The sequence below is a fragment of the Urocitellus parryii genome, chromosome 8, assembly GCF_045843805.1.
Source record: "Urocitellus parryii isolate mUroPar1 chromosome 8, mUroPar1.hap1, whole genome shotgun sequence".
Classification (NCBI taxonomy): domain Eukaryota; kingdom Metazoa; phylum Chordata; class Mammalia; order Rodentia; family Sciuridae; genus Urocitellus; species Urocitellus parryii.
This window is the reverse complement of record NC_135538.1, coordinates 120744076-120753121: the sequence shown is the minus strand read 5'-3', so window position 1 is coordinate 120753121 and position 9046 is coordinate 120744076. Positions and strand designations below refer to the sequence as shown.

General features: G+C 38.1%; 1 pseudogene; it reads left to right on the top strand.

Moving 5' to 3' along the window:
* The first annotated feature begins 8047 nt into the window (after positions 1–8047).
* Positions 8048–8701, top strand: LOC144256460 (testis-expressed protein 38 pseudogene; annotated as a pseudogene).
* The last annotated feature ends 345 nt before the right edge of the window (positions 8702–9046 follow it).

The following is a 9046-nucleotide window of genomic DNA, read 5'->3' as shown; positions in this document are numbered from 1 at the left end:
GAATAGCAATATGTATCTAAATGTAGAGGTCCAAATGATCCCCCTAAGATCAGGCCTCCAGGATTTTGTTTTATGGCTCCCGAGGGAGATGTGTGGCCCCCATGATTCATTGGCACTCCTTCCCAAAGGCACAGCATAAGGTCTTCTAGAGATTTTGCATAATAATCTGTTAAAAGAAACTAGAATCCTCTGCTGCTTTTATTGGTTTTTCTGTGTGTCCTCCACTATACCTACTGACAAAAAGAAATACTGCCTGAAAGAGAGCCTGACATTTAAAGGTCATCCAATAAATGCCTACTAAAATAAATAATATAGCACCTGCAAGGAAAAAAAAAACCTCTAAGAAAATATGACACAAAGTCAAACAAACATGGATTTGAGTTCCATTTTCCTTAAGTACAACTGGAGGATAACAATGCCACCTTCACAAAGTGGTAGGGAGAAAGTAATAAAATAATGCATAAAAGGCACAAGACATAATGCCTGAGAGATTGTGCTATTTTTCTAATAATTTGATAATTAGTACACATACCTGAAATGAAGTTCATGAAATGCCACAAAAATAGCTTCTTGTTGTCGAATTAGAAAAGTCTCAGACATAAAATTGTAATGAAAATCGGGGCATGTACAGTGACCCAATAGTCAGACTGGATGATGAGCATTTGCGAGGAAGAAGATCAGGTTTTCTGTTCTCACCTCTTACCACAGGTCTCTTAAAAATATCTGAACAGCCTATTACCAAAAGGTTTACTCCTCCTGAGTTAGGAGCAGGCTTTGGAGCAAGATTTGTCCTGTTTGTCACTGAGAGAGGAAGTCAAAACCTAGGAATGGCCACATAAGGAAGTGGACCTGTTCAACCACAAATGGCTTGTCTTAGTAAGGAACTTAACATCATAGCTTTGTTCCCAAAGTTAATAGAAAATATGGTGCCATAATTTTAGACATCCAAACCTGTCCAACTATCAATTAGGAAAAAAAAATGGTTAAAACGCCTTTGGTATAAGGTTTCTGCTCAGAAAAGCAGTTTTCCCTAGCTCCTTTGGGATATAAGCTAGGACTTACATTGAAATGCAAATGGAATCTCAGTAGAAGACCAGTCTCAGACACTAAAAAAGGAAAGAAAAAGTGCCCTTTCCCTGAACTTATATTAGACTAAACTAAAAAATAATTGTATGATATTTTACTAATTACTGGCTGGTCATTTTTCCAGAACTCTTGCTTCTTCTTAGATTCTGTATTTTTTGAGCTCATGATGTTGATCCTACAGACCTGTTTGTCAATCAGCCCTATTTTTATTCAACTATGGAGTTTTTAAACATTGCAATGGAGATTTCACCTGCGAAAAGCTACAAAGCCTTTAGTATTGCATTATGTGTGCACATATGTTGTATGTCCATATGTACATATGTCCATATATCATGTACATGATATAAAAATTGGCAGATATATAAGGAGCACTCATAAAATTAAAAATTGGAACCAAATACATTTAATTCATGTGATTTAAAATGGTTCATTTTTAATTGGGTAAACAGATGAAAACAAAATGTCTTTAAAATTAAACTTAACTCACAAGTCTCTCTAGGTGGTAAAAGAAATTGATAAAACATTGATGTCTGTAACATGTCTAATATTCTTTGGTTCTAGAACTTTTCTTCAGCAAGGAAAATGGATAATGCCCTCCAATATACTTGTCTGATATTTTTGTAAAATAAGCATATTTGACATGGGATTACTCATATTTATCAATAATTTTGGTTGTTAGACATCTGATTAATTTACAAGTAAAAAATGCTAACTGTTAAATATACTCTCAAGCATTTTTAACTCCTTCAATTCCATTGGGTAACATTATTGATGTTTTCATGGATTGGTAAATGAAAAAAAGGGGTTTAAATTTACGTTGTCATCACTAAAAAGGTTTTACTAAAAATTTAAAGTTCCAACAGATATATTTCTATATACTTATTGTGTTTTCATAAAATGGTAAACAGATATAATTCTATATAAAAAAGGTTTATTAAAGATTTTTATGTGTGAAGGTACAAAAGTTTTAACTGTTTCAATTAAGAGTGATATAAACAACATAAAATATTTTTTATTAAAATACAATAATTTGTCCAAAGTAAAAAATTTACAAGGATAGTTTCATATTGTGAACACAAGGAGGACAAAAGATTTTTAAAAATTAAAAGTTCCATATTGGTTGGTTTTATATATATGTAAAATGATTATTCAGGCTATTTGAAGATTTTCCTTAAGATCCAATGTTAATATACTGATATAAACCAAAGTTTAATCTGTATGTTAAAAACGAAGATTTCTAAAACATTGATTTACTCATAACATTGTGTTCATTAAGTCTTGTTTTTTGAGCAAGTAATCTTAAAGGAATTAAGGATTATGGTTAAACAACAACTGTTATTTAAAAAAATATGTTATTTTCTTAAGCCCTAAACTGTATTAATATAAAATATCAAAGTAACTATGGTGCTATTGCTATTATTTGTATATTAAATATATTTGTATATTCCAGGTATACAAGTTTTTAAGGTAGGATCTTTAAAAGAACATTATATCAAGTTGGTGTTCTCCAAACTAAAGTTACATGGTAATTTTGGGCTTATTAGAATGATAAACTTTATTATAGATTTATTTATATCATTTAATATTCTATAACTGGACATATTATCGATAAGATCTCAAGTTTTATGTTACTTTTTACACTGGGGTACAATTTAAATGTATTTTTAAGTTAATGAGAGCCTAATGTATGTAAAGGTTAATATTGTAAAACACAAATATTTTGCAATATTTTCACAAAAGGGTAAAAGTTTCAGCCTTTCTGTAATTTGTATTTTAACTGTAATACCATATTGTGTTAACTATTATTCATGTGACCTCAAGCAACAATATAGGTAAACTTTATATAATGATATTTAAAAAACAAAAATCAGCTTCAAAACTAGAACAATTTAATTAAGGTTTATAAAGAGTCCCACCTTACCTGAGATAAGGCTCTGCCTCCCATCTTAATACATGTCAGAATAACCTCACAGCAGGCTAGACTTCACTTCATTTAAAGTTGTATTGAAAATATTGATTTTTGTTGTTAAGATTACTAGGATCTCAAATAGGGGTTATAATATAACAGTGAAAGTTCAAGGTAGCTATTACACAAACTAAACATGTTTTTACTCTTATTAATTTTATTTCCTATTTTCCTTATAAACTGTATACATGTTGCCTGTTAATATTTTACAAAGGTATTGCTTCAAGAACACACAACCTGGGTTAATTTAAGATAAGCAATCACTTAAATGACAGATAAGATAGCAGAGACCTCAATTAATGTGAGATTATATACATTAAAGTTAAACCCTAGTATTCTTAATTTAAGACTGGTGAGACTGAATTGCTAGATGTATAACATCAAGTCTAAAAAATTAAAGTCAATTCATCTATAGGGAAGAGGGGAGGGAAGGAAGGGAAGGAGGCAGGGGATTAACAAGGATGGTGGAATGTGATGGACATCATTATCCAAAGTCATGTATGAAGACATGAATTGGGTATCAACCTACTTTATATACAAACAGAGATATGAAAAATTGTGGTAGATATGTGTGATAAGAATTGTAATGCACAAAAAGTACATGTATAAAGACATTAATTGGAGTGAACATACTTTGTATACAAAGATATGAAAAATTGTGCTCTATATGTGTAATAAGAATTGTAATGCATTCTGCTGTAATGTATTTAAAAAATAAAATCAATAATAAAAATTAATGTTAAAAGGGACAAAAAACTCTATATTTGGCTCTTGCCCTCCAAGTCAATGTAAACCCAAGGAATAGGGAACTTCTCTAGAGAGCTTTGCAACTCCTGGCCACATAACCTCTCAAACAGGGAGATTAATGAGACCCCTGGAGAACAGAAAGCCAATCAATGCTCTTGCCATGAAACGGAGAGTTATTGGAGAATGGATATATTTCTGGTATTTTCAAGGGAAGCCACATGGTCAACAAGACCTGGATCCCTCCTAGTGCAAACGGCAGTAGCAGAACTAAAAAATTGCTTCTAAGTTCTCCCAAGAGTGACTCCCATGGAAACTCAGCTGACTCTTAATAATAGACTAAAACAAAAGTCAGTTTGACTTGCTTCATCTTAAACACCTAGCAAAAACAGTTAAAACCAGAACATAGCCACTCCTGGGTATTTAAAGATAAATAATAATAATTAAATATAACTGAAGATTTACACATGTTAGCCCCACAAATAAGTAAGACTGAAGGCTACAAAGAAGGATTCTCAGGCAGGAATGTCTGATTTAAAAAAAAAAATCTATCAAGAGAAACTGCCAGAGTCAGAAGTTTTTATTCCTAACCTACACAGGTAGGCTTGATATTTGCTAGCATGATATTTCCATTCCCAAGAACCAGAAATAAAGGGTTCTCTACTAGACATGGAGGTCACATAAGCAAAAATTTTACAAGATCAGATGACATTGAGTAGTTTAACTACATCTCATGGGGGTGGACATCTATAACATTAAAAGTTAAATGTTGTGTTTACATTCCTGATAACTCTAAAGATGTTAAAGATTTACATTTCTATATAAAGGCCTTGTCCACTCTGCCCTTATTATGGGGACAGCTTCTCAATCTCCACACTTCCTGGTGAAAAAATAGTACCTTCTGTCACCTTCATGATATTCTTTGGCAATATTTGTTCAGTACTCATGTTTTTTTCTTTTTCCTCTCTTACATAGAAGCACCCATTCACATAGGAATTTACATCCTGTTCTTCTCCAGCCAGACTGAACTCCTAAACTGCCTCACTCCACATAGCCCCCTCTAAGCTCCAAAGTAGCCAGAACAATCACCTTCCCCTTTCTTACAACAATGGAGACAGAAATAGATACACAATATAAATAGGTAAATCAGTCAGGTTGCATCAGGGAAGCCAGTTTTGGGTGAGTCTGAGAAGTTGGGAACTGTTACCTGAGGGATTAAAATTTCTTCAGAGTTCTTCCTCTGCACTAGCAAGGTTTTGGAAGGGACACCTAAGACACATAAGACAAGGAGCCTAATTCCTCCTTAATATTGGGAGCAATCTCATCAGAAAGCCATGAAAAGTTCATTTCTGCTTTACTATAAATTACTATGATTTCTAAAATTGCTTGGAATACCTGCCCATGCCTTGAATGCCCTCTCTAAAACTTTAGTGAAGCCTCATAAATTCTGGCTTTCCCTGGCCAGATAACAACCCTCTTTGAAACCTTAGTGGCACCTCATAATTTCAAAGGTTGGAAAGTAAATTTACACCCTAAGTGCTGAACCATTTATACCATTAACCTATTGCCTACCTTTGTATTTCACTTGTCAAAACCCTGTTATCTGTAAGTTCTCAAGACATCCCCCTTTTGAAAGTTTTTGTTGTATAAAACTGTGCTACTACAGAGTCATAGCACTGTCTTCTATTACCACAGGTTTCCGGAGAGAAACAGTCCTAGAGGGTCAAAATAACAAGCTTGATTTAATTTGATTTAAATTGGACTCAGTGGTCTTTTCTTTTTCTTGTAGTTTAACAAGATTGGCTCTGCTGTGTGCTTTTGGAATGTAGTAGAAAATTAATAAGTCTAGGAGGGCTGGCCTGTATCTGGCTCAGGATCATTGCAGTTTTTCTCACTGCATCCATCTGCACTGGCTGACTCATCATTTCCTAGGGCTCAGGTCCCATGTCCACACCTCAACTGAACCTTCCTGGATGAAGTCTAACATTCTTTATACACCAAAATTGTCTCTTTTATTTTACCTGCTTCAATCCCTTCATGGCAGTTTCACACTTTAAATTGCCTATATCTTTCTTTTCTTTAATTTAACAGGTTTCCATACCAATGGATACAGATAATATATATATACAAAGTAAGCAAAGAAAAACAGGGATAAAGAGACACTCAAGCAGGGAACTAAAGTGAGTAAAGGATCTCTATGAATATCTGAGAGACAAGATTCACAAGAAGGGGGAAGAAACACATGGGAGTGGCTGGTGAGAATGCTCAGGCATTTGGAGGCCTTGGTCAAGGATTATGGTTTTTCATCTGAGGACTATAGGAAGTCACTGCATGTGGGAACAGAATAGCATGATCTATGCTGTCAAGGCTCATTCTGGCTACTGAAGAAAATGGGAGCAACTCAATGGTGCCAAGGATCCAAGCCAGGACCTGTGCTACAAGCTATTGGAGGCTGCCATAGGCTTCATGAGCAAATTTCCCTCTAACTGAGCTGGTCCAAAATGAATCCAGATGCTTCAGGAGATGGTAAGCAAGTCCCTGAATTCCAGCAATTTTCAGGGATTTGGTGGTGAGTAGGAAAGTACTAATCTTATTACTCCATTATCTGATGGAAGTTGAATTAAACAGGTCTCCAAGTCTCCTCCAAATGGAGACCATAGGGTGCTGGGATTGATTCAGTACCATCAGGTAGCATCAGAGTGCCGCTGAGTTGGAGTTTTGACCATGTGGGAGGACAAGGATGTGTTCAGAGCTAGAAATGTGATGAGAGGCACTCCTGAGTGAAGGAGTAGTTTGGGCCAAAGTCCAGAGTTCTTAGTGGACTCTGGGATGCCCAGAAGGGAATGGTGTCTGAAGGATGGGGAAGAAGATGAAGTTGGAAAGAAATACAGGATAACATTAAGGAGAGCACCCACAGGGATGGATGATGCCCAAGAAACACTGGTAGAAGAAAGAAAAGAGTCATTGGAAGAGCCACAGAAGGAGGTTTCGACTACATGAAACTTTGGAGCTGTTTGGCTCTCTGAAAATTTGGTCAGAAACTTCTTGATGACAAGGCTGTTCTCTGCCCCACTCCTCTCTGAAAAATCCATGTAAAGGGCTGGGATTGTGGCACAGTGGTAGAGCACTAGCCTAGTATGTGTGAGGCACTGTGTTTGATTCTAAGCACACCATATCAATAATTAATAAAATGAAGGTCCATTGACAATTAAAAATAATAGAAGAAGGAGGAGGAGGAGGAGGAGGAGGAGGAGGAGGAGGAGGAGGAAAAGAAGAAGAAGAAGAAGAAGAAGAAGAAGAAGAAGAAGAAGAAGGAGGAGGAGGAGGAGGAGGAGGAGGAGGAGGAGGAGGAGGAGGAGGAGAAGGGAGAAGGAAGAAGGAGAAATTATCCATAAATGGCTTTGTAATAACCCACTGAAATAATCCATAAATGGCTTTGTAACAACTCACTGCATAAATAGAAACTCCTGAGGGTGTGAGGGCCCTTTCCTGGGGCTGTTCTGTCAGTTCCCTGTATGAAGTGGGGAACAGACAATTAGGTATTGGGACTATTCTTTGATGGAAGACAACGATGCTCATGACATGTCACAAAATAGAGTCCCTTCCTTCCATCAACTGTCAACCACTCCACAACTGCCAATCCTGGAATTCTCAGTGCTCAGAACCCACTGACCTCATCTTGAGGGCATAATGAGGCTGGGGCCTTCTGAGGACTCCCATTGGTGGAATGAGCAGTGGGGGAGTTCATTCTTTCCAGAGCCATAGGACTGGTAAGAAGCTTCAACTGATGGATTCCCCAAAGGAGGACCTGGGCCTTCCTGGACATAAGTAGCCCTACTGTCCTTTGAGTGTAGGGGAATACCCTTTGTAGGGATAGGGTGGTGGCTGCCTTCCTGCAGGAAGTGCTAAGCAGTTAAGAGGTAGGCTCCACCAGAAGAGGAGGGACTCCTTGAAGACATAGACCATGCTCTGCCCAAACAGAAAAGCAAGGAGTCTTGCCATCAAATGGGGAGCTTTGACTTGCTCAAGGATATTGTGCATAGTGAGGCATCTCAGTCTGAAGGACAGGATGGGTCTGAGACTGGGAGTCAGAAGTCCTGAGTGAGTCTGGGTAGGTCATGGCCCCTGTACACAAGCATGCCTTATCTTTCAAAGGCGGAAGTGGCCTCTTAGGCTTCCTGCCAAACCAGCTTGGACTCAATGAGAATTCTATGAGATGTGTCTTTGAGGAGTGTGGGAAGGAAGGAATGGATGAATGAGCCAAGTCAAGCAGAGGAAGAAGAAAGAGTTGAGGTCCCATGTTACAGCTGTCAGTTTGCCTCTTCATTTTCAGCCTCAGTGTGGGTGTCACTGTACTTTGGATTGCTGGGGCTGCACTATGTGATAACTGTGGGCTGCATTGATTTCCTGTGCTGTAAGAAGAAACTGGAGGAGCATGCCCAGCAGTGGGTGGAAGTGCTGAGAGCCACTGCCTTCACTTACAGCCCACTCCTGTACTGGAGAAACAAAGGACAGCAATGTGGCATGAATGCAGCTATCAACACAGGCCCTTCCCCGGCTGGTCCCCAAACTGAAATTCAAGTGGAGATTCCAGCTTCTCTGTGGCAGTCAGACACCTGTGAAGGCAGACACTATGCCATCAGAGGAAGTAGCACCAAGGCACAGGCCCCTGTTCCTCTGCAACCTGCTCTGCTGGCCACACAGCAGCTCTTATCTAACCTGATGCCACAGAGGCAGTCCAAATCCCCACTCCTGATTATCTTTCAGGAGATACCTTTTACTCCACCCCTCCGAATGCTGAACCTACCTCCCATGCTGGTCCACTCTGCCTCCTACCCATATCTCCACTGGAAGTGGAAAGAAATGTCCACTCTCATTCCTTTCCCATTCTGGCCCTTAGGGTGAATGTCTCAATGCATACTTTGTTCTTTAGATTTTCAGTCTCTGCTCATTGAAGCTGAGAACTTCAGGTACCAGGGCTATTAGAAAAAGGAGCTAACCTCAGGCAATTGACATTGCCACCAAGGTCAGAGCCCTGGTATATGTTACAATAGTAAATGTTTTGTAAATAGAGTCATTTGAGTCTCAATGGCTCTTAACAGGGCAATGCTCTTCCCCTCTAGGATGGGGGAACAGGTCTTACCAATAAAATGAGATTTGGAGGGTGGCTGTGAAGAGACACATGGAAACAATACTTGTGGAGGAGCTCAATTCCCTCCCCCAATCACTGGAGCTCCAAGGTGTACCACC